Below are 25432 nucleotides of genomic sequence, written 5' to 3' on the forward strand. Positions count from 1 at the left end.
TTAAATTTCTTAAACAAATAAATACATCCAAAGTCAAAGCTGTGGCAAATAAAACATTTACTGAAACTGACAGCATATTTGGTCATAAAAGCAAATGCAAAGCACAGTGACATAATTTAAACTTAATACTACATCATATTCAAATCACATGGTTAGGTATTACATACTGCATATGTGGATGTGTCAACAAACAACTCATAATTGACTCAAATATTTTGGGGACAGAGATTTGCATATGTCTAGCCAGGAAAAGGTATATTTTGAAAGAAGTGTCCTGGTTAAACACATTTGAAACTGCTGTACTTCCTAAATTATTCAGTCATTAACCTTCTGAGAGTACATATAAGAGGGATGACTGTGTCATTCCTCTTTTCTGAGACCTTTGCGATTCTTTTGCCTTTTGTGATTGTCTTGGTGCCAGTGGGTGTGTTGATTCCAACCAAATATCTGCAAATCAAATACAAAAACACAGGCTGAAGCTTAAAGATGCAGTGTGCAAAATTGGACGAAACTAGTTCAATAAAAAATAATAGTCACACTTTACAATAAGTTTGCATTAAGTTAATGCATTAGTCACTGCAATGAACAAGACCTTTTATAGTCTTGTTTAATATGAATATATACACTCACCTAAACGATTATTAGGAACACCATACTAATACTGTGTTTGACCCCCTTTCGCCTTCAGAATTGTCTTAATTCTACGTGGCATTGATTCAACAAGGTGCTGAAAGCATTCTTTAGAAATGTTGGCCCATATTGATAGGATAGCATCTTGCAGTTGATGGAGATTTGTGGGATGCACATCCAGGGCACGAAGCTCATTGTCATGTTCAAGAAACCAATTTGAAATGATTCAAGCTTTGTGACATGGTGCATTATCCTGCTGGAAGTAGCCATCAGAGGATGGGTACATGGTGGCCATAAAGGGATGGACATGGTCAGAAACAATGCTCAGGTAGGCCGTGGCATTTAAACGATGCCCAATTGGCACTAAGGGGCCTAAAGTGTGCCAACAAAACATCCCCCACACCATTACACCACCACCACCAGCCTACACAGTGGTAACAAGGTATGATGGATCCATGTTCTCATTCTGTTTACGCCAAATTCTGACTCTACCATCTGAATGTCTCAACAGAAATCGAGACTCATCAGACCAGGCAACATTTTTCCAGTCTTCAACTGTCCAATTTTGGTGAGCTCTTGCAAATTGTAGCCTCTTTTTCCTATTTGTAGTGGAGATGAGTGGTACCCGTGGGGTCTTCTGCTGTTGTAGCCCATCCGCTTCAAGGTTGTGCGTGTTGTGGCTTCACAAATGCTTTGCTGCATACCTCGGTTGTAACGAGTGGTTATTTCAGTCAAAGTTGCTCTTCTATCAGCTTGAATCAGTCAGCCCATTCTCCTCTGACTTCTAGCATCAACAAGGCATTTTCGCCCACAGGACTGCCGCATACTGGATGTTTTTCCCTTTTCACACCATTCTTTGTAAACCCTAGAAATGGTTGTGCGTGAAAATCCCAGTAACTGAGTAGATTGTGAAATACTCCACCAACAACCATGCCACGCTCAAAATGGCTTAAATCACCTTTCTTTCCCATTCTGACATTCAGTTTGGAGTTCAGGAGATTGTCTTCACCAGGACCACACCCCTAAATGCATTGAAGCAACTGCCATGTGATTGGTTGATTAGATAATTGCATTAATCAGAAATTGAACAGGTGTTCCTAATAATCCTTTAGGTGAGTGTATATACTACTAACACATTTCTTAATATTATCACATGCACATTTTATTGTTATTTAATGCATTAGTAAATCTCAAACTCATATGACTTTCTGTCTTCTGTGGAACACAAACAAAGATATTTTGATACATATATGATGTCTGTTTGTCCACATAATGCAAGTCAGTAAGGTATAACACTTCCCAGTTTTAAAAAGGACATAGGCATCATGAAGGTAATCCAAATGACTAATGGTTTAATCCATGTCTTCTGAAGAAATATGATCAGTTTTTGGGTGAGAAAAAGGCCATATGTAACTCCTTTTTCACTTTAAATATTGACATCTGCAGTTTCCTAGTTACGATCATGATTTGAAGCTCAATTACTTCCTCACACTTGATGCATGCGCAGAGCGCTGTACACACTTCAAAAGACATGGATAAAACCACTAGAGTGCTATGGATTACATTTATGTTGTTTTTCAGAACTTGAAGTTTTGTTACCCATTGACATGCATTGTGCAGTTATATACACATCATATCTCCATCAAAATAACTTAGTTTGTGTTCTGCAGAAGGAAGAAGGTAAGAGTTTGATACGACAAAGGGTGAGTAAATAACAAGAGAACTATAATTGCTAATGTTTAAAAAATTAATTATTAGGCCTTTGTATAACCTGCGATGGACTGGCGACCATGGTCCAGGGTGTCCCCCGCCTTTCGCCCAATGTTAGCTGGGATAGGCTCCAGCCCCCCGCGACCCTGTACACAGGATAAGCGGTTGACGATGGATGGATGGATGGAGGCCTTTGTATAAATTAACATTAAATAAGAAAAAAAAAAAACACTGTAAAGAGGCATTGTTTCTTGTTAGCTCACTTAGTGATGTTAACATACATTTCATAACACTAAATTGTGAGTAAGTATATGCATAAATTAACATCAAATAAGATTATTACTTAACTCCCGTCAATACACGTCAATGGTGCCTTCTAGTGGTCTGAAAATTCTGAATAGTAACTGCACATCTGGGGATTATTTGATGTCAGACCAGTCATCCTGGTATTGTGAGTCATCTTTTCTACTTCATTACTCTGCGAAGTAAGATAAAAAAAAACTAATTTCAAATCAAAAATCCAATAGTATTTAGCAAATAGTCTTATAATAAAGTGGGATAATGAGCAGTCAGCTGGTCATTTTTGCCAAATACACACCACCAGAACACTGATGTAAATCGAGAAAGAATTTAGCTGTTTCTAGAGACTCTATTCTAGAAGTTTATATTTCTTTCTTTCTCACATGTAAACAATTAAAAGGTGAATTTATATTTAATTTCCAATTATTTAATTGTTTGGTAGTTAGCCATGTAATAATCAGGACCATGACGCAATGCCTGTGCATTATCCATAACTTAATAAATCGTTAAAAAGGGTGTTGTGTTGTCCATTGTTAATTCAAGACAGTTAATGTATTAAGTAGTGTTAACATTTACACCTTTTCAATGTGTAAATTAGTTTTCTATCAGTTGGCCAAAACTATAGCCTATTAAGGCATGTAACTTTAACAATGCTGGCAACAGGCAGACAAAGAGATGATGGTGTGATTATGAACCCAAGTGCAGTTTTATTTTACAGACGTGGAATCCAGTAACCCTAACTATAAACGTGAATTAAACATAAACTAGACTTGGCTTTGGCTTCCAAATTTGGCTTTACAAATTTACATTCACACAATACCTGACAATGGACAAAGGCAAACATGAAGGTATAAATACATGGACTTGGGAGAACACATGAACAAGATAACCAATCATAAGACTGAACAAATGAACAAGATAACAAGACAATGACCATGAACCAATGAAATAACAGAACTAATAACAAGACTATAACCAATGGGAACAGGACACATGAACACGAAGGAAACACATGATAATCACATGATTTGACAGAGAAATCTTTTAGTCTTTTATTTCAAAATAAAAGACTTTAACACAAAAAGTGAACAAAAACACATCTAGACGTGACAGTAACCAGAGCCAGACCTTCTGACGTGAATTGCATTCCAAAACCATTTCAAAAGCAACAGCAGAACTGAAATCTTTCTGTTTATTTAAAAGATTTGGGGGTTCTGTTTTGTGGTCAACCATGTGGCATTCGAACAAACATAAATGGAAGTTTTCATTCATAATAAAAGACAGCAGCCTTATTACAGAAGGACATACACACGCAACTGGGTGCACACGCAGGCCTGCTCTTATCAGCTCAAGAGCCATAAACACTGATTTAAAAATCATTCCACATCCAGCTGTTTTAAGAAGCCCTGTTGCATTTTATTTATGTGTTGTAGTCACGTAAGATACATAGTTAAATGAAGCTGATATTTTCACAATTCTGTTGTTTATACAGTTGGGGAGGATGTGGTGCTACTCATAAAGTAAGTTTACACTGCAATCCTTGAAGAATTCAGGGGAAACAACATTTAACTTTTTGGTGTCCAAAGTTGGCTACTCATATCTGTTTTATACTGCAACATTCATGCTAAGTACTTTTTAATAGGGCAACATCTCACCCAATCAATGTCTGAAAGGCGGACGACACACATGGTCCTAAAATTTTAAATCTTATTAAAAATCGTTTTCTATAAATGTACGTTCACCAAGTCAACATTTTTATTTGTATAACACTTTTCACAACACACATTGTTTCAAAGCAGCTTTACAGAAAATCATGCATTAATAGAAAATGAAACTGTAATATCTATAAAGTTTTAGAGTTGTCATTGTGTATTTTGATTAAATATGATTGTAATTTGTGTATAAAAATAAATAACTAAATAATAATTGGGGCGGCTGTGGCTCAGGTGGTAGAGCAGATTGGCCACTAATCGCAGGGTTGGTGGTTCGATTCCTGGCCCACATGACTCCACATGCCGAAGTGTCCTTGGGCAAGACACTGAACCCCATGTTGCTCCCTATGGCAGGCTAGCGCCTTGCATGGCAGCTCTGCCATCATTGGTGTGTGAGTGTGTGTGTGTGAATGGGCGAATAAGTCACAGTGAAAAGCGATTTGAAAACCGCCAAGGTTAAAAAAGCACTATATAAGTGCAGACCATTTACCATAATTGTATTTAGAACCCCAGTGAGCAAGCCGAAGGCAACTGTGGTAAGGAACATCAAACTCCATAATGTGTTGGTTAATGGAAAAATATTATCTTGGGAGAAACCAGGCTCACTGTGGGGGCCAGTTCCCCTCTGGCTTACCAGCATGAATATAATGCCAATATTAGTAATTTATGTGCAGTGCAAGTCATGGTTTAAAATTAGTAAATTAAGTAAGTGTTAAGGGCTAGTGTTTATACAAAGATTTTGTATGAGCTGTAAGATTAATGATTAATGTCTTTGAAAGTCAGCCTGGATTAACTGCAGAAGTTCACATAGATGCATTGTCCTTTTGTTAGTTGGCCGATGAAGGCTTTTGTTGGCAATTAATTGAAAGTCTATTCCATTTTAAGAGTGTAGTCCATCATTAGACCAAGGTGATGCAGGCAGAGATCAGTGCCGCTATTCGGCATCCAGCTACAACTATGGCTACAATTTTAGAGAGATTTGTTTTTATTTTTTATAAAATTTGCTTGTCTAAAGTTTTTTTCTTCTTACACTTTTGCAGTCTTTGCGGGAGGGTGGAGATTGAGGTTTCCAGAAAACATCAAACCACTTCCAGAAGGATTTCATTGACAGACCAAATTAAACCCTTGGCCTCTAAACTAGTATATACCTCTAATCGGGCGTACACACAAATACAGATATCATAATCCTATGTGTTGAAAGCTGCCAATAGAGTCATAAAATAATTCCCAAAATCTTAGAATGGAGTTAGACAACATCTGTGCACAGATTGTCTCACCTTTTTATGGCTGGGAGACTTCTCCTCTGCTGTTCATTATTGAACACTCTATCCTAGGTCATCTGTCACAATCTCTGATTCTATGAGAGATAACAGAGTTTTTTTTACTTTTTGACTTCTATGGACACATCCCAATGAGTTTTAAAAAACTGAGATATTTTACAACAATCATCACAGATATTAAAATGCTATCACAATTCTGCTCATGCTTTTCTTCTGCTCACCAGAAAATCCCTTGTCTATATCTCAACACAATAGAATGACATTTAGGCGGAGGGGAACAAATGTTTGAACTGGGCCTTTCTTGTGGGAATCTTGCTACAGGCCCAAAATAATCCCAGATTAAGCAGACAGGTAGGAGCATGGCCACAATCCGGGAATCGCTTTGGGTGGAAACTGGGCAGGAAGGGGAGGGGGTACAGAAACAGAGCACCAAAGAGGGCTAATTCTCCCATTCTATTGCCTCTACCAAATGCAAACACAATTCACAATTTCTACAATTTATGACCATTAAGTTATATGGTGTAAAGCAGTTGTTGTTAACCTTTTTTTAGGTCCAAGTATTTTAGACTCAGTCACCATTCACTTTCCCTGCATCTTTTGTCCATACAAAGAAAATGAATGCTGACTGAGACTAATATTCTGCATTCCAACTGCATTCTACATTCCAAACTGAGTTTGACGGATGAAAAAAGTCAAACGGGTTTGACAAATTTGCTTATTTGATTAGTGTCTTAGATTTTGTTCAGAATATGTATTGTTAATGTTATGTCAAATGTCTATTAAATAAAAATAAATAAATACAACTTTAAAATTTATATCAAAGATTTTGAATGTGAAATGAGACTTTTGAAACCCACTGTATCACAAAGAGTTTTAAAGAAATTAGCTAATTGCAACGCAGTTCAAGGATGACGTGAAGACACCACCACACATGTAAATCCTTAATATTCACACATTAAATACCTCCTTATATTGTATTAAAGGTGGTGGTGTAGTGGTCTAAAGCACATAACTGGTAATCAGAATGTCACTGGTTCGATCCCCACAGCCACCACCATTGTGTCCTTGAGCAAGACACTTAACTCCAGGTTGCTCCGGGGGGATTGTCCCTGTAATAAGGGCTCTGTAAGTCGCTTTGGATAAAAGCGTCTGCCAAATGCATAAATGTAAATGTAAATGTATTAATACTGTAGGTGAATAGCAACAGCAGAATACAAAATTGATACAATGAAACACTTGATGTGGCTACAGAATCATCCTCTATGTATTTATGAGAAAATCTATCTACTATCAAAAGGAAATAAATAGTCCACAGGCCTTAAAACAACCCCAAACAAACTGGCAGGCATTTAGCATTGATGATCCATCCAAAGATCTACCCTATTCTCGACCATCTATGACCTTGTTAAATCCTGAGAATGCTTGTAAAAGTGAAGCTATGCCATAATTATTTTCTCTCATACCTAAAACTGAGCCTTCCACTGAGGGGACAGGGGAGCATTACACTCACACACACACACACACACACAGCCCATCCTGAACATACTTAGCTAATGATGGCCCATTATTACTCTACAATGGCCTTACACTTAAACACAGTTCGATTTACAGTACACTCTCTTCTCTGAAAGAAATTTACAGAAACGATGGGAAACCTGAGGAATAATTGGATAAGCAAGACCAATTAAATAGCCAAAAAGATTTTGCTGATGGTGTCAAAACGAGACTGTATTTTCTGTGCTTGATTGCCCTCGCTACAGAAAAGATGCAGGGCAGGGTGCATGTTTGGACAAGAGAGAGCGAGAGAGAGAGAGAGAGAGAGAGAGAGAGAGAGAGAGAGAGAGAGAGAGAGATACAGACAAGGCCTTGAAAAGGTTTGACTAGCCCAGTCCTTCAGCAGGACCCCAAGCACAGTAACCTTATATCAAAGACAGAGTGTCGAACAGGGAAGGGCTCTATATTAATTATTAAAGCACTTTTGGTAACTAGCTGTGCGTCAGTAGATGCCTATTGTAAGGATGACTTCCTCCTGTTTCCAATTATCTACTTTTAACATTCCTATATTGGAGTGAGTTTCCCATTGGCCCATGGACATGTCTGGCTGCACCAGGGCCAAGTGAAAAAGGGGTGTGTGCTAAATGCTAACATAAGAAAAAATGAATTCATCAGTATTTTTGTCTTGCTAGATTCAAGAGAAGACCTGTTTTAGATTTTATTATTTTTTTTAACATACATTTTATTTGTTAGATTTATGCAAATTAATTACAATGGAGTAAGAAAAATACAACTGAATTCAAGATATAGTCTCTGACAAAAAGTATTTAATATGTTATGCAATTTTATTCTAAAGGAACTATTTTGCTTCTTAAGGAAAATTTATGTTTTCAGAGAATGTCATTTAAATTTTTTAGATTTTATGGTTTTAAACATAAACTTAATTAACTACATGTTTTAGATTTGTTTTTAAAACAGTTTGACAATGGAATAAACTAAATTCAATATATATTCTTTGAAAACAAGTCTTATGAAAAGAAATTGCATCCCAAGTGAATTTATCTTGTTTTAACCCTTTCATACGTACCATCACACATACAGTGTGTGACGGTTAATAATTGAGCCCCGCAGAGTAGTGTCACACATATGTGTTTCTGCAACAGCCAGTTACATTACAAGCTGCCAGATTCAAATCGGCTTTCGTGCCAACACTTTCTGCGCTGGTCAAGAGTCTATAATTTAATTCGCTCAAACAGTTACTCAAATAGTCTTTTAAACCACAGAATATGTTTATTTTATATGCATACATCCAGCTCATCACCATAGTACCAGGATAAAAGTTTACAGCTCTTGTACACAGTCAATACATCAAACGTGATCTTCCTCCAATGCATGCTGCCAGTTGTTTAAATTAGTAGCATTTGACATTTGCCAAACAAGTCTTTTCAAGCACATAATATGTTTATTTAAAGTAACAAACAGCCACATTTTCACCGAAGTACCACGATAACAGTTCACAGCTTGTATGTGCACAGCCATCTTATCTAAGCGCAATCTTTCCATGCATGCAGCCACGTCTGCTGATTAGGTGCAGATGTGGTTTTCATTCACACAAACAGCAACTCAAACAGTCTTTTCAGGCATATAATATGTTTGTTTTCTGAAACAGACTAAACTATCACAAAAGCACCATGATAACAGTTTAAAACGCAATTATCCAATGCATGCAGCCAAGTCTGTTTACATTAGTGCTTGTCATACACATACACACACACACACACACACACACACACACACACACACAAAATGTCTCTGAAGTCAAACAGTGCATATATGCAAATCGGACTGCTGATATTATTTGTTCTTTTGTTTTTACAGATATAAAAATGAAATAAATAAAATAAATACAGTACAGCAGACATAACCCATTTGTTCACAAGTTCACCATATTATATACGGTATTCTTTTATGACAAGAAATCAAAAATAATAAAATAAATAAAAAAAACTTGTCTACACTCTGCCTCCCTCTAGATGCAGGATAGTGTCACATGCAAAAATAACTCACTCCAGGGGGCACTACAGGGGAATTTAGACCCTTCTCATGAAAATGTTAATGACGTTTAAATATTTTTACTGTAAAACAAGACAAAACATTTTCACAGGTTTATCACAACTTTCAGCCTGAGTCTGCAGAATTGGATAATATTGTAAGTATTATAACTGTTCACTTTTGGAATGCAGCAGTTCATGATCACATTCATAGAACTGGTGGTTGACTCCACACATAGCAGGAACCGCAACCTGTGCTGAAGGTTTTATAGGTTGGCATCTCAGGCACTCAGACAATTTATTCATTATCTGCCACAGTCTTGACAACACTGAGTCTGCAGTCTGCCAGTTAGAGTTCTGTTAACAACTGCCATTTTTCCATGTTATTTGGTATCTGTGTAATATACTTCTGGGGACAGTCAAAAACAATCTAAAGGTGTTGGTATCTCATCAGTTGTTGTTGTTCACAAAGAGCAAAATATTTCAATACTTTTTCACTTTTGTTACTACCATAAATGTAATAGAAAATTTTACAGACATCAGATATTAAATTCAACACTATAACACTCTTTTTTTGTAATCATAAAGACTACTAGATGTTGCATCCCACACTAGACATTCAAGGAATACACTGTCAGTAAATACCTTTGTATTATACAGACAGTAAAGTTAAACAGCCAAACCATTGTGTTAGGCACACTGTTACCACATTAAACACAGTTTTCACAACATGCTAGCTCAGCAGGTTTCCACTAAAACTCAATGCTTATGGACTCTCCGTCCACACCTCCAGCAAGAAGCCATTGATTAGTGTGTGATTTGTTTGCACTGACTGATGGCCTTTAACCTTCAGACAAATGTCCACAGCCCAGTGCCAATGTGCCATTTAACACCCTCCAATAAGACCACCCGTCAGCAACCACCCCACCCTGTAAGAATCATGTTTATTGGGCTCAATAAAACTCTATGTTCCTACCAACAGGTGGGCAATATCTCATCCATGCCTGCAAGAGTTCAAAATACTGCCATTTTGATAACTGAGATTGATCTGTGTATCATTGCACCACAAAACAGTAATACAATATGAAGACTCACTCTGAGTTCGTTATTAGCAATCTTATATTGCAGTGATGAGAACTTCAGAAAGCTTTGCATCTCTCCTATGGCCTGAACTTAGTGAATCTATCAAATATTGAACTGAGCATCTCTGTAGGGTTTGGCCTTCTTTCTGCTTATTTCTCTAATGTTTAATTCATTTGTATAATTAAACTAATACTAATTGAAATTAGTGTTAATATCCCACAGTAATAATGAAGCATTTGGTTTAGGAACAAGTTGAAATTGATAAAGATTGTTATGTGATAATTCATTATTTTGGTCATTATAAGTGTTAGACTGATGTTGTGGAATACAGACGAAAAGATTGTTTTATGGTTCCTTTCAAGAAGCCCCAACTTTTAATGGGCAAACTTTCCTCGACATGAAACGTTTTGCATATTTTCTCTAGTTTAATTTTTAATGGAGCTTTTAAGAACTTCATTAAGTACACAAGAATGTGATTGTAAGTTTGCATTTGATGTGATTTTTTATATAGCCATAGCCACTCATACAAATCTCATTGTTGTTGTTGAAAATAAAAAACAACATGTAAAACTGGCCTCTGTTGTAGGTTGTAAGGCTGGAGTCCTTTCAAGCACAGTTATTTCAATTATCTTCAAAGCAGAGTACAGCAGATATCTTTGTTTGCGCTTTTGCACACCACTACAATGGCTTGAACCTGACCCTGTTTCTCCAAGCTTGTTGAGGATTACATGTTCCTTTAGTACTGTTTGATAGTAAGCATACTTTTTTCTCATTTATTATTCAGTTTCCTTTCATTTATTATTCATTTGTTCTAAAATATCATTAATTTTCTAAAATGGTCCAACTGGGTTTCTCTAGCTCAGACAAGAATTTCTTTGTCCCTTTTTAATAGATGGCTATTATTATTTTATGTCTCATGTTGTAGAGGTTATCATCTTCTAAGGGCAAACATAATTTTTAAAAGTTTTAATGAAAAGGGTCAGTATCAGATTGGTGAGTTTATGCCTGTATCTCTGTCTTTTTTCTCTCTTTCTTTCACTATTGTTCAGTCACTATTTTCATGGTCCCCAACTGATCTCTTTTTCTCTGAAATGAAGGGACTTCACTTATTACGAACTGCAGCACATGGCTGGTCAGACTGGCCCAGGAGCCCCTGTGTAAGAGACTGATACATGTATTGCATGTTTATTTAGGAGGAGGATGTGGTAAAAAGTCCATTATATTGTTCCATAAATAGTCTCTCTACTCTAGAGACTTTCTTACACATAATATTAATACAGTTCACTCACTCACTCACTCACTTATTTTTTTGCAATTGGCTGGCCATGTTCCTCATCAGATATCGAATCATATTTTTTCATTTTAATAACTGATATTGCAGACTTTATTATAGGCTTCAGTTTAATTCATTTTAAAAGACCACTTTAATCCCTGACACAATTAACCCAGCCATAGCTGGTCATTGCAGACTGAACTAAAAGCTTCACAGTCTGCCCACTCTGAAGGATCTACATGATCAGATATAGTGCTTTGGTAATTTTATTCTCTCTATATGTGCTAAAGGATGTGGTAAAAAGAGTTTTGAGAGTTACAAAGTCTATTTTTAAATACTCACTCTGATAGGGTAGCAAATTTTATCCCCAGTATATGGTGTTGTGTGCTCTATACAAATATGTTGCCAATGCATTTGATCATACCATTATCCTTTATATAGCCCGCAAGCCCCAAATGTCAGTAATAATATCTGGTGCCTGTTTTGGTCAAATTTGCATCAGGCAGCATCAGTCTGGGCCCATTTCTAAAGAGCAGAAATTCAGAGCAGCTACAGCTTAGCATTCATATTGATACTTGGAGTTTGTTTTAAGCAGATACTTTTACTGAAAGCAAATATGAATCTGAATATTACAAATGAGAATACAAGTATAATCCAAGGAAGAAAACAATACTGCTAGTGTATAAAAAAAAAAAAATAAGTATAATCAGGCCGAATGGTTCATTAGCATTTCCACTTGAGCACGGTTCAGTAAGGTTCAATTTTCAAACCGTTCCTGGACCGGATTCTCAGCACAGTTTGATTCGTATTCAGGACAGAGTAGTGATGTGACGACTCATAATTGGTCACTTAGTCAGTCCATTCTAATCCTGATTTTGCAGCACCACAGTGTAAAAACAAACTGTAACAGCACGGTTCTGCACTGAAAACCATTCGGCTCAATGGTGAAAAACCTAAATTCCCCAGCTAATGAATTTGCATTTACTGTGTTTTCCTAAGCAGAAATATTTTATAGTGTAACTTTGATTAATTTATTATGCATGTAGACTTATTATAAATGTACCTTTTGTAATAATGGAGGTAACATTAATGTACGTTATAGAGACCGAAACTATCCATTGATCCACGCAGGCAGGGCGGCTGGAAATATTCAGCATGTATGTAGATTTTTCTGCAGCAGCATGTGGCAGGGTAGTTGGCTGGCACTGGCGGTGGAGGGGCCGATGGTAGTGGCGGGAGTGCTGAAGAAGAGAGGAACCGTTCTGCCCCCCAGCAAGATGCTGCACCGAATGGCTGCCCATGTTGCCCATGCCTAAACCCGCAACTGGCCGATGGCCTGCGCCGGGGGGCATGCTAAGGATAATTGAAGGGCCGGCATATTGAGATTGAGGCCAGGCAGCTCATTCTGCTCAGGGGGGTCAGTTCTCTGCACTCACAGCTGGTCATTAGTGACCCATGCTGAAAGGAATATAGAGTTATGCAAAAAAAAAAAACTATTAAAATTGTAGCTCAGCGGCTGTGACAACATTACAGGATAGAGGTGAGGGAGGGAGATTAATCTTTATTGGGCGATTAGCAAATACTACCGCCATCCGCTGAAGCAGGGCACACTGGGGTTGCCAAGTACAGGTCTGACACACTCAGACTAACACTATATGTCTGTGGACTTGTGCATACACTAAAGCAGCTGTGTTAAGAAGTTCAGTCCAGTCATTTTAATCATAGTACAGCAGGGTAAGCCAAGAGCTAGAAAGAATCATGTTCATATAGTAGAGTATATGACGTGCTTTGTAGAAGTGTCAAAAAAAAATGTCATGTGGTTTTTAAGGAATGTTCAACCAAATCTGAAAATTCTGACATTGTGGCACAGATGTTTTTTTAGCACTAAACAACACAAGTTTTCACTTGCATGAATATGCTTATAATGTGAAAACATTTTTCACATAGCATTCATGAATCTACAATGTCAAGATTTTCAATGAAACATAACTTGAATTTCGGGTTGTTTCTCCACATCGCATGCCTTTAAAGGGATAGTTCCCCAAAAATTATAATTCTCTCATTATTTACTCACCCTCATGATATCCCAGGTGTATGACTTTTTTTCTTCACCACAACACATTTGAAGAAAAATAGAAAAATATAATACCTCAGTAGGTCATTAAAATGCAAATTAATGGAGATTTCTTTTTTGAAGCTCTAAAAATGACAGACAGTCAGCATAAACGTCATTAATACGACTCCAGCGGTTAAATGAATGTCTTCTTAAGCAACACGATCGCTTTTGGTGCAAAAAGATAAATATTTAAGTATTTTTTTAACTCTAAATCATGCTTCTGGTGAGCAGCAGTACGCACGTGTTACATAATTGCATTGGCATTTGAAACACGTGAGAACTGAAGCAAGTGCGTCACATCCGGCGGAGCAGTTTACAATTGAGGAGGAAGAACGCTGTACAGTATCTTGGTTGGTTTTGGTATAGATCTGTATTGATTTGTTTTTTACTCACAATGGGGCATTTGTGTGCTCATCCTGGATGTCTCAACCAAGTGGAGAAAGTGAGATTACATCTGTATCCATGGCAATATGAATATATCACACAAGAGACCGCGTGGACTCCATCCTCTCATGAAGCATTGTATTATAGTTAAAAAGTACTAAACATGTATCTTTTTACACACAAAAAGTGATTGTGTCACTTTAGAAGACATTTATTTAATTAGTCATATCGCTTACATTATGTTGACTCTCTTTTGGAGCTTCAAAAGAGAAATCTCTATTAACTTGCATTTTAAGGACCTACTGAGCTAAGATATTTATTTTTTCAAATATGTTCTAGTGAAGAAAGACAGTCTCACACACCTGGGATATCATGAGGGTAAGTAAATAATGAGAGAACTTCTTTTTTTGAATGAACTATCCCTTTAAAAGAGTATGATGCATGAGCCGCAAAGACTAAATTTATTATACTTTTGGGTCCTTTATTAAGCTTTAAAGTGAGACACTAACCACTGTAATTGTATTGCAATGAAGGGATGTGACATTCATTAAGAAAACAGCTCTTTTTGTGTTCCGCATAAGAAAGTCAAAAGGGTTTGGAACAATATGAGGGTGAGTAAATTATAGTAGAATTTTCATTTTGGGAGAACTTTTCTTTTCACTTTATATCACCCTCATAACTGAAGCTAGATGTTAGTTTAATATTGCAAACATTACAATTGATGGTGGTGTCAAGGGTCAAAAAAACATGTGTTAATGAGATTTTGAATTATGTGGAAAACAAACACAGATTTGGAGATGCCCTCCATATAAAGGTACACCTGAGGGGAAAAAATTGTTCCATCAAAACACTGCAAAATGACCAACAACCTCACCCAACCTCGAAACATAAGAATCTAAGATCTGAAGGTAGACGATAAAGTAAAAAAAAAGAGAAGGAAAAAAAATTATAAAACAAGGCTGCAGCATCTCCTTTTATCACCCGCATTAATTTGTTCTCCAGAACAACAAATGATTTTCCCAGCTCTTGTGAGAATTCTGTTTTCTTTTATGTGCCTCTCAGACATTAATTATATATTTTTATATAGAATATGCAAAAAGAAATCTAAATGTTGGAAGGCAAAGTGATTAAATATTAAACAACGCAGAAATCATTCTGTTACCTAAAGGGATGCTATTTCTTTTTCTTCTTTTTTTCCCTGCTCCTTTTTTGTCATCTTTGTGTGTTGAAAATTCATTTAAAGCTCTGCTCTGAAGGTATGCACAACAAACCCAGGCGAAGTTTGTTTCATACCCAAGCTATTTATTATGGAGTGTGAGGCGGCTGGGTCACTTCACTAAACTAATGTCATTACTTGCCGGCTGCAGCACTGACCAAAGCGCTTGCAATATGCATTGAGTTTGAATTATTTCTCTGCCCCCTGGCAGCAACAGAGAAAAAGGAGGAGAACGAATGAGGAAGACAGGGAAATAGAGAGTAAAAGAGAGAAAGAGAAATGTGCAAAAAGGAGTAGAGCGGACACTCTGCACAGTTTGGGTCTGATCCTCAGGGAAGCATTAGCAAACCTTTGAAGGGGTAAAAGGCATCTGCTCCATAAACGAGACTAACACTGCAGGGTGAGGGGGTCACAGTCCATTCCACCATGCTGCTATTTTTGGTAGCGGGCCTGGGGAACAAGAGGAGCCGAGAGAGACCTGGACTCTTCTGCGCTCAGACTGAGAGGGAATTTTACTGCAGATCTTCATCAGTGTTAGGATGATGCTCTCATCCAGTGGTGGCAAGAAACAAATGCAATCGTTAGGGTGGGTTCAGGGCTTGTGCTCTCCTGGTGCAGTAGACCTGGAGCTGGAAAGATCAAAGAGACTCAGAAGTCTGTTCTTTTTGTGCAGACTGCAGGCCTTCAGGGCTCTGAATTACATATGGTACCTGAATCAATCCAACGTATCATCATATTCCACTCTCTCAGAGACGTACAGCTCAACAATGCAACATGCTTTGCCTTGGGAATGTTCTTTTTAAAACATTTGGCTTCACTACAGAAGTCCATGTAATAGCTTGGATTTCCATGCTGGTTCAGACTGGCTTATGCTGGTTAGTGATGGTTTGGTGATGTCTAGCTGGTGGAACAGCACAGCCATGCTTTTCAATAGCAAAAGAAAAAAGCTGGTCCTCCAGCATGGTCTCCCTGTTTATTTTGCTGGTTAATTTTGTTAAAGAGATAGTTCACCCAAAAAAGAGAATTCTGTCATAATTTTTTCACCCTCATGTCATTACGAACTCAAATGACGTTCTTTCTTCTGCAAAATGCTTAAGGAAAGCATTGGCAGAATGATAGGCTACTGTATGTCACCATTCAATTTTATTGTTTCTTTTGTCCATACAATAAAAGTGAATGGTAACTGCTGCTGACATTCTGTTAATCATAAAGATTTTATTCCATATCAGTTCAGAATGGTCATGTTAGTCAGCTTGCAATCAGCTGATGCTCAGATGATCATGACATCTACCAATAAATTTCAGACTCCAATCAAAGTGGTCCAAATAAGTGCTCCCTTCATTCATTCTCTCAACTGCCTTTCCATAACATGGATGCAAGCTGCAATTAACACCCACCTCCATCCCCAGCTCCACATCTCGTATGACAGCTTTACCATTAGTTTAGTTTGCCCAGAATAGAACCATACCGCCAACTAGGGATGGGTAGTATTTAAACACATGTATTTTAAATATATATTGAAATACAAAATAGTATTTGTACTTTGTATTTCAGAGTCCTTTGTATTTATCTTTGTATTTAAATACATTTAAGTTTAGAATTTGTGAATTTTCTAAATACGCCAACTTTCATGCATGTGAGCTGCAGATATCAGAGAGAACGACTCCATATAGCATTGGGTGAGCAAATTTTCTGTGTTCCTCCAAGGAAATATGGAGACATGCTGCGTTCCATTCAACTCGGATGTGAGATATTCCTTACTGATATCTCCAATCTCCAACCATAAAGGCATTCCATTGCCAGATGCTCGGAAGATGATGTGTAAGGAAACTGAACTGCAACACTCCTGTTAGCTTAGCAGGTGTTTGACTGTAACCAGAGACTGTAACCATATATATATATATATATATATATATATATATATATATATATATATATATATATATATATATATATATGATTTATTAATGCATGGTATCTAACATATTATTCATTTATTTGCTTAAAATAATTAGTTGACTGTTATATATAACAAATGAATATTATTGAAACAAATTACAGAAGTTAAAATCATTTTGCAAAATAATTTATTTTCATCATCTTTCATGTCGACACGCCCCTTCTAATGTCCCAACTCAGAAACTTGTTTATCATCTAGAATTCTGAGTTTCCCACACATTAATACGACTTCACAGGGTCATTCATGTGCTCAGAACTCTAGTTATGATATTTCTGTCTCCACTTTAGGGCACATGAGTTGAAACTTTCCACACAAGTTTCCCAGTTAGAATTCCTACTTGAAGTGGCCTTCCATTACACTTTTCCTATAAGGAAGTTGGAAAATCAGACTTTCCAACTTGAATAAAATGCAGCAAGGTGAGGATGTGATGGTCAATTCTACATGTTGCAAAAAGCTTAATAACTGCTGGGACTCACCAGCCAGTGCAATGCGGGTCAGCAGAGAGGAAATCAAATCTAGTCGGCAGCCAGCTAGTGAGTTAGTCAAACTATCGTTAGCCAGTTTACTAGCTGTCGTTAGCTAGATCACTAGCTAGCAAGCTAAATTGGAACATCAATCAGATTTGCCTTCAGTTAACAAGAAGGAATAAAAGAGCACAGGTAAGGGGAAAATAGCATCAGCACTAGCACTGGACATTAGCACTAGCTAGTCAGTCTTGCTAGCTAATTGGCTGTTGATATTGAGCATCTGCTTGTGTATTTACTAGCTAATCAAGTGTGTAAAGCATTACTCCTTGCTAGATAGCAAGTACCCACTGTTTTACACTTGATTTATTTAATAGGATTCACCACAAGTAATAGCAGGCTGCAGTGTAGCTAATCTGTGAGAGCAGTCTTGCAAAACAAACCATCACCCTCACAAAGGACCTGCCACCTGGCTGATTTCCCTGAACAACACCATCAATGCAGACACAAACAAACATATATGCATCACTCTAATCATTGTGTGGGCTCTGTAGGTCAACACAGTATCTATGGAAAACTTACTGGAAGATCAAATTGTGACAAAACAACCTCTTAAAGTGTAAATAAACATTTTCAAATAAAATGTCTATACCAAGCGGAATAGCCATATTAAATATAATCAAATATAATATATAATTTTAATCATATTAAAATGCATCAGATTTCGGCAGACAGGAATAAACAAATCTGCAGAGGAGAGCCAAAGTGGTGTTGCTAATGCTTCCCCTTTGGAGAGGCCTGCGTTCAGCCTCGTGGGCAGAGGAATGATTGGCAGGCAGAGGAAAGCAGGAGCGAGACTCAGAGGGGAATGAACACGGTGGGGATTTGGCATCAACCCAAAAATGTTTTGAAATCTATGAATAAACAGCGATAAGACTTTAATTATTCCCACCATTTAATCGTGCCCCCCCCTTTATCCTGTCTCATTGGGCACCTTACCTGAAATGGACTGGGTGAGGAAGAGTGGGCAGACCTTATTCACACAAGCGCCATCTTTGGTTTTTAATGGGAATGACAATGAGGCTGTGGAGGTATAGACTTACCACCTCTTCAATGGCACGAACAGAATAAAGCTGTATAATGCTCCTAGTTTACATCTGAATTTCCACAACTCATGTTGTCTAGAGTTCTTTGTATACTGATTGTTCTTGGACAGATATTTCAATGTTCCCTTTCAAAAAGCTACACTTACGATGCTGTGCTGAATTAGCGCTTTGGGAACAACTTTAGGTGTGACCAGCTGTGAATATGTGTGCAACACGTCATTGAAAATTGACCGGAATTTATAGCCTCTGCCGGTGACATCATTGGATGCACCTGTAGCAGGGCTATAAATAGATGCATCACAGGTGAATCGTCAGATCTTTTGTCTTCAGATCACTCTGTGTGTGTGTGTGCTTCATGAGCCTGTCCTAATCATTCTACTTTTCTCTGTTAGGAGTTAGAATTGTTAGGCAGTGTGCAGAAACCTTTCTCTTTTTTTTTTTAAATAAAAAAAGAAGAAGAAAAAGAAAAAGAATGACTGATAAACAAAGCAAGCAGTGTGTTCTCATGTTTACGGTCTATGGCTGAAATGGACACACACCAGTTTTGCTTTGTGTGTTTGGGGAAGAACATGCTGCTCTTGCATTGCATCAGGGAGGGTGCAGGCATTGCAATCTGAACGATATATCAGTCCCTTCCTTTCTTCTATGACCTCCATAACGAGCATTCTCATTCATGGAGGAATCCTTGTACTTCCGTGTTCGTGCTCTCGACGTCGACATATTCGACTATCGTGGAAGGCTCAGGGATATTCGGTGATGCTGCCGGTAGAAGAGACACTTGCGGGTTATCTCTCGCCTGGCTTGGCATCATCGCTAAAGAGACCCACTCTCCCCACAAAGCTGTGCAGGACCACATATACGCTTGTGGGGAAGTCTTATCAGGCAGCAGGTCAGGCTGGTGCTGACCTGCACACTATGGCCTGAGTGCGGGCAGACGGCCTGCGCCATTGGCCGGTCTATGTCTGCTTTAGTCAGCACGGAGAGACACTTATGGCTTAACCTATCAGAGACAAGGACAAAACTTTCCTTCTCGATGCCCCGGTTTCGCCTTCTGGCTTATTTGGTGATGCTATGAATATGGTTATCACCAGGTTCCAGGAAGCAAAAAGTCACGATGAAGCCTTCGGGCAATTCCTTCCTTGCCACACTCAAGGTGAGGGGGCGTCGGCCACCCAGCCCCGCCCCTTCTAGATGGGAGGCTCAAAATTGAAGCGTGGCGAATCGTGCTCCCCCTCGTAAAGACTGGGGTCCAGTTCGTCGACCTCAGCAGCCCCCAAAGCAAGACCTCAGGGCAGTTATTTCTAAAAAGAAAAAAACCCCAGCTTTGTGGGGGTAAACCCTCCTTGGGACGGGTCACATGAAACATCCACCAGTACCATCCCCATTCCCCATTCCCCATTCCCCATACCCACGAAACCGCTCCATTCATGCCGCCTCTGGTTTTTCGGGAGTTAGAGGTTAACAGCGAAATGTTGGGTGTTCCGTTGCTTCCTGCCTTAGTCCAGGACATGGGACACTTGACATCCCCTCAACAGGAAGTGTTAGAATCGATACCCATCTCAGAGAACATGGCAGCGTGGAAACTACTGCCAGGTGGTTCTATGTGGGTCCTAAGAACAGTAGAAAAAGGCTACAGAATTACATTTGTTCGCCATCCTCCACGTTTCAACGGCGTGGTTCCCACTACCGTGAAATGGGAGCAAGCATGTTTACTGTGGAAAGAACTGCAAAATCTCTTGGTTAAAGGGGCAATAGAACATGTTCCCCTTCCAGAGAGAGAGTCAGGTTACTACAGCAGATACTTCCTGGTTCCCAAGAAAGATGGGGGGTTGAGTCCGATCTTTGACCTTGGAAGCTTGAATTGCTACGAGGGCGTTCAAGTTCAAGATTCTCTTTCCCACTCAGAAAACTACCTATCTGCGGATCATATGGAATTTGATCACAATGCGGGAACAATTTTCTTCCGCTCTAATCAAGCAAGGTGCACTGTTTGTCAGTATCAATGACTACTAGGTCTCAAGGCAACTGCGTCCTCGGTGATCCCTTTGGGCCTTTTTGCACATAAGACCATTTCAGTTGTGGCTCAAAGCCAGGGGATTTCATCTAAGGGCCAATCCCCTAGGCTGATAAGGGTTACGCAAGCAGCTTGTATCCCTGGATGCCTGAATGGGAGCAGATTTACTGTCCAGACAGAAAATACCGACGGGGGAGTGGACCTCTTCGCCTCTCAACAGACAATGTCCCCTCTACTTCTCTCTGAGTCACCCAGCCCCCCTGGGTCTGGACGTGATGGCGCATACATGGCCCAGAATGCGTCTGTATGCATTTCCCCTGGTTTCTCTTCTCCCGGGAGTCTTGGCCAGGAGTTCGCCAGGAAGGGTCCTGCCCCTTACTGATAGGGTCCTGCCCCTTATGCACTGGCTGACCGGGGTATGAACTCGGAGATAATGTCTCTCCTCGACGGCTCACCTTGGGCGATTCCGGACAGGAGGGATCTTCTGTTTCAGGAGACAATATTTAATCCCTGGCCCAAGCAGTGGAAACCTTCATGTTTGGCCCCTGAAGGGTACCAACTGAGGGACACTGGGTTTTCACCTGAGGTTATCGAGACCATTTTAAGTGCTAGGGCTCCCTCTAGCAGAAGAATATATGCCAATAAATGGGGTGTCTTTGAAAGATGGTGCAGTGCACAAAATGCAGATCCAGTTAACTGCCAGATTGCTTCAGTTCTGCACTTTCTGCAGGGAAACACTCAGGGTCTATGTGGCCGGCATTTTGGCTTGCCACGCCTTGATGGACGGGGTGCCGTTGGGGAGACATCCTCTACTTGCTTGCTTCATTCGTGGAGCTATGCGACTGAGGCCTCCTGCTAGGACCACGACCCCTTCATGGGACTTAGCAATAGTCCTTGAGGGTCAGGTTGAGACCCCCTTCGAACCTCTAGAGTCAGTGTCTGATAAACTTCTGACTCTCAAGAAGGTTTTTCTTATGGTGATTACCTCTCTAAAGAGAATTGGGGATCTACAGGCTCTGTCTGTCTTGCCAGCCTGCTTAGATTTTACCCCAGGAATGGCTAAAGTAATTTTGCACCCTCATCCTGACTACCCGCCTAAGGTGCCTTTCTCGACCTTACATCGGTCACACTCGAAGCCTTCTGCTCCCCGCCATTTACAATGCTGGAGCAGGAAAGACTTCACAGACTTTGTTCAGTCCATGCCCTTCAGACTTATGTCCACCGCACTAGCCAGTGCTGTAAGTCAGGGCAACTATTTGTTTGCCATGGGGGCCGCAACAGGGGGGCGGCCACCACCAAGCAAACTATGTCACATTGGGTGAGGGACGTGCGGTCAAGCTTTGCCAGTAGGTATCAGGGCTCACTCTACCAGAGGGGTCGCCTCCTCTAAAGCCTTGGCTAGAGGTGTCCCTCTGTAGCATGTTTGTGATGCGGCAGGCTGGTCCTCTCCACACACATTCATTCGATTTTATAGTTTGGATGTTCATGCCACTCCGGGCTCTTATGTCCTTGAGTCGACATCACAAGCTCATGTCTGAGACATCTCGTGCTCTTGTGAGCACATTACACAACCGCAAGGTGTCCGGACATCCATAGTGCGGCGGCGTGGGTATTCTCGTTTCCAAAGCACTAATTCAGTGCAGCATCATAAGTGTAGCTTTTTGAAAGGGAACATCTCGGTTTACTTGACTGTAACCCTTGTTCCCTGATAAAAGCGGAATGAGACGCTGCCCTTCATTGCCACACTGGGATGCCCCAGGACTGCTCTTCAGACAAAATACCTGACGATGCACCTGTGACACATCTATTTATAGCCCTGCTACAGGTGCGTCCAATGATGTCACCGGCAGAGGCTATAAATTCTGGTACATTTTCATTGACGTTTTGCACACATATTCACAGCTGGTCACACCTAAAGTTGTTCCCAAAGCGCTAATTCAGCGCAGCATCTCTTTCCGCTTTTATCAGGGCACAAGGGTTACAGTAAAGTAACCCGAGACGTTTTCTCTGCGGAACGATCCAAACACTCTTTAAACTGCAGTACAGCCCATTGAAGAGACTGCAAGTCTATCCCTCACAGCCTTGTTGCATTCCCATTAAAAAACAAAGATTGCACTAGCGTGAATAAGGTCTATGGCTGCTCTTACCTGCGCAGGCGTGCTGTGCATGCACACTGCACAGCAACTTTGCATTTGACAGATGTGGCATGTTATTCTCATGGACAACAGAGAACAAACTTAAATATGCCAAACACGCTTCCAAATACAGAGATATGTTGTAGTTTACACTTAACTGTACAGAACTAATTATCTAAATTCTTTCTAGACTGAAAATACTGTAATTACACTGAACTAAGAATCCATGCAGGACTTTAAAAAGTAAAAGCGAAGGTGACAATTAATAAAGCATGATCATGCTTCTTTTTTTTCAGCATTATATATGATTGGGCCTGCAGAATATTGTTCAAAAATATATTTTAAGTTTAACGCATTTCAATTTCATAACAAAATTTCATCAAATTGAACTGAGAAATTTGTTAATAAAACAAAATTAAAAGGTTTTATTTTATTAAGTTTTGTTAAACATAGCACAATTTAATTTGATTGAATTTTGTTTAAGAAATTGAAATGCATATGTCTCAGTAATAGGATAAAACATTTTTGTGTGTGTGTGTGTGTGTGTGTGTAAACACAGTGTATGATTTTGGGTATTGACACATAATGGTGTCGATGTATTTTATTTTTTTTTGTATTTTTTTATTTTCTATCAATATCAAGATTTTAGAACAAATTTGTAAGCAAAACTGTATATCAAAGGGCCAATAACTCATCAAATGTACCCACACTATGGTCTTGCAGTGTGACAAAATAATTGTTAAACACACAAATCTTCCATGTAGTACCTCAGTTACAACTAGGAAAATGCTTTTGTAAAGTGGTTTTTACATAGAGTATAGTATGTCACATCGCAGGACATGTCAGATACCCTTAAACACATCACTATTAGTGTGAAAAAGTGTTAGTCTGAAAACCACTATACTAGTGCATAAGTATTGTAAACTTGTCTGTGATCATCTATCTCAGTATGGAGAGATGTCCACTGTGTGCCTTGGAAAGAAGCCAGCTATAGTCCTAAATACAATCCAAGTCACCAAGGAAGCCCTGGTCCAGGAAGTATCATCTTTTTCTGGAAGACCAGTCCTACCTCTGTAATGTGGATCTTGTATTGTCACATTCTACATATGTAATGCATGTTAATTGTATATTATGTAATGGAATATTGGGGAGTAAACATCCATGATGTTACATATGAAAGTAACTAGTTACTCGCTACTTGAGTATTCTTTTAATTTGATACTTTTTACTCTTACTGAGTAATTATTTTTGGCTACTCTACCCACCTCTTGTGATATGTTTAATACACATAGAGAGCTACCTGCATGTTTTATGTACCACATAAAAAGAGAATCATACTGCACATTTAGTGTGAGTGTTATTAGTGACAGTGAGGATTTTGCCTGTCCACACCCCTGTGTGGAGGAGTTAGCAGATCACTGACCCCTGTGAACTCTGCAGCAACACTGTTGTAATTATTCAATAAAATGTGTCACATAAAAAGACAAATTATGAATGAAAAATGTGGCGGGGTGAGTGAGAGAAAGCTGATTAATAGAAAGACAATGAGATATATATATATATATATATATATATATATATATATATATATATATATATATATATATATATATAGATAGAGAGAGAGAGAGAGAGAGAGAGAGAGAGAGAGAGAGAGAGAGAGAGAGAGAGAGAGTGCAGTAAGGGTGGCTCCGTGTCAGCTGACAGATGTAATTACAGGAATGTTCTCTCTCCCTAAACCATTATTTATTTTAGCAGTTCTGACCCACTCCTGCCAATAAATGGCTTTTTAACTGAAAGCTTTACAAAAAAGCCTCACTAATACTTGGCTTCATTCCAAGAAATTGTATTTTTGTGAATCTGGGCTGTTTTTACTATATGTCTGTGCTGGGTCTGAACTTGAGTGGCTCATTTGTGTGTATTTGTCCATTAGTTTATAATACTTTGCGTGTGTGTGTGTGTGTGTGTGTGTGTGTGTGTGTGTACAGAGTACTTACTTATTTGATTAAATAGCAGCCTTTTGCGTTTCAATAATCACTAAGTCATGTTGCACCCGGCTTTTCCAGAGTGGGAATCCGCTATCATAATGTAAGAGCTCCTTTGTCAAAACAACACAGAAACACTTCAAAATAAAAGCTCCGTCAAAATAAAAGCTACATTTATAGGAAAAAGTATGACAGAAATATATAATTATTGTAAAGTTATGCAATATTCACTTAAATCAATTTATTTTACAAAATATATAAACCCAATTTTGTCATTTGTATTGTGCTGTGAGGTTCTATTTATGAATTTTAATTGAAAAAAATTATTCAAACTTATGTTGAAAATTAATTGTTATATTTTTATTAAAGTTTTTAAGAATTCATTTATTTAAACACCATTTTGATGATAAAATGTAAATAAACTGTTTATATGGAGTTTAGAAAAAATACAGGTAGTGGCTTTACATTCCCTCTTTCAGCAGTCTCTATGCTTTGGATTGGTGATTATTTGGATTGGTA

At 38.7% G+C, this 25432-nt stretch overlaps 1 long non-coding RNA gene across 1 annotated transcript; it reads right to left on the reverse strand.

Annotated features, from left to right (window-relative positions):
- Positions 1–25034, reverse strand: LOC127618048 (uncharacterized). The gene is made up of 4 exons (XR_007967397.1): positions 24926–25034; positions 5630–5709; positions 2402–2818; positions 1–447 (listed from the first exon to the last, which is right to left on the reverse strand). It is a non-coding gene; the product is annotated as an uncharacterized LOC127618048 (long non-coding RNA).
- Between the last annotated feature and the right edge of the window lie 398 nt (positions 25035–25432).

This window comes from Xyrauchen texanus, chromosome 24 (genome assembly GCF_025860055.1).
Source record: "Xyrauchen texanus isolate HMW12.3.18 chromosome 24, RBS_HiC_50CHRs, whole genome shotgun sequence".
NCBI classification, from domain to species: domain Eukaryota; kingdom Metazoa; phylum Chordata; class Actinopteri; order Cypriniformes; family Catostomidae; genus Xyrauchen; species Xyrauchen texanus.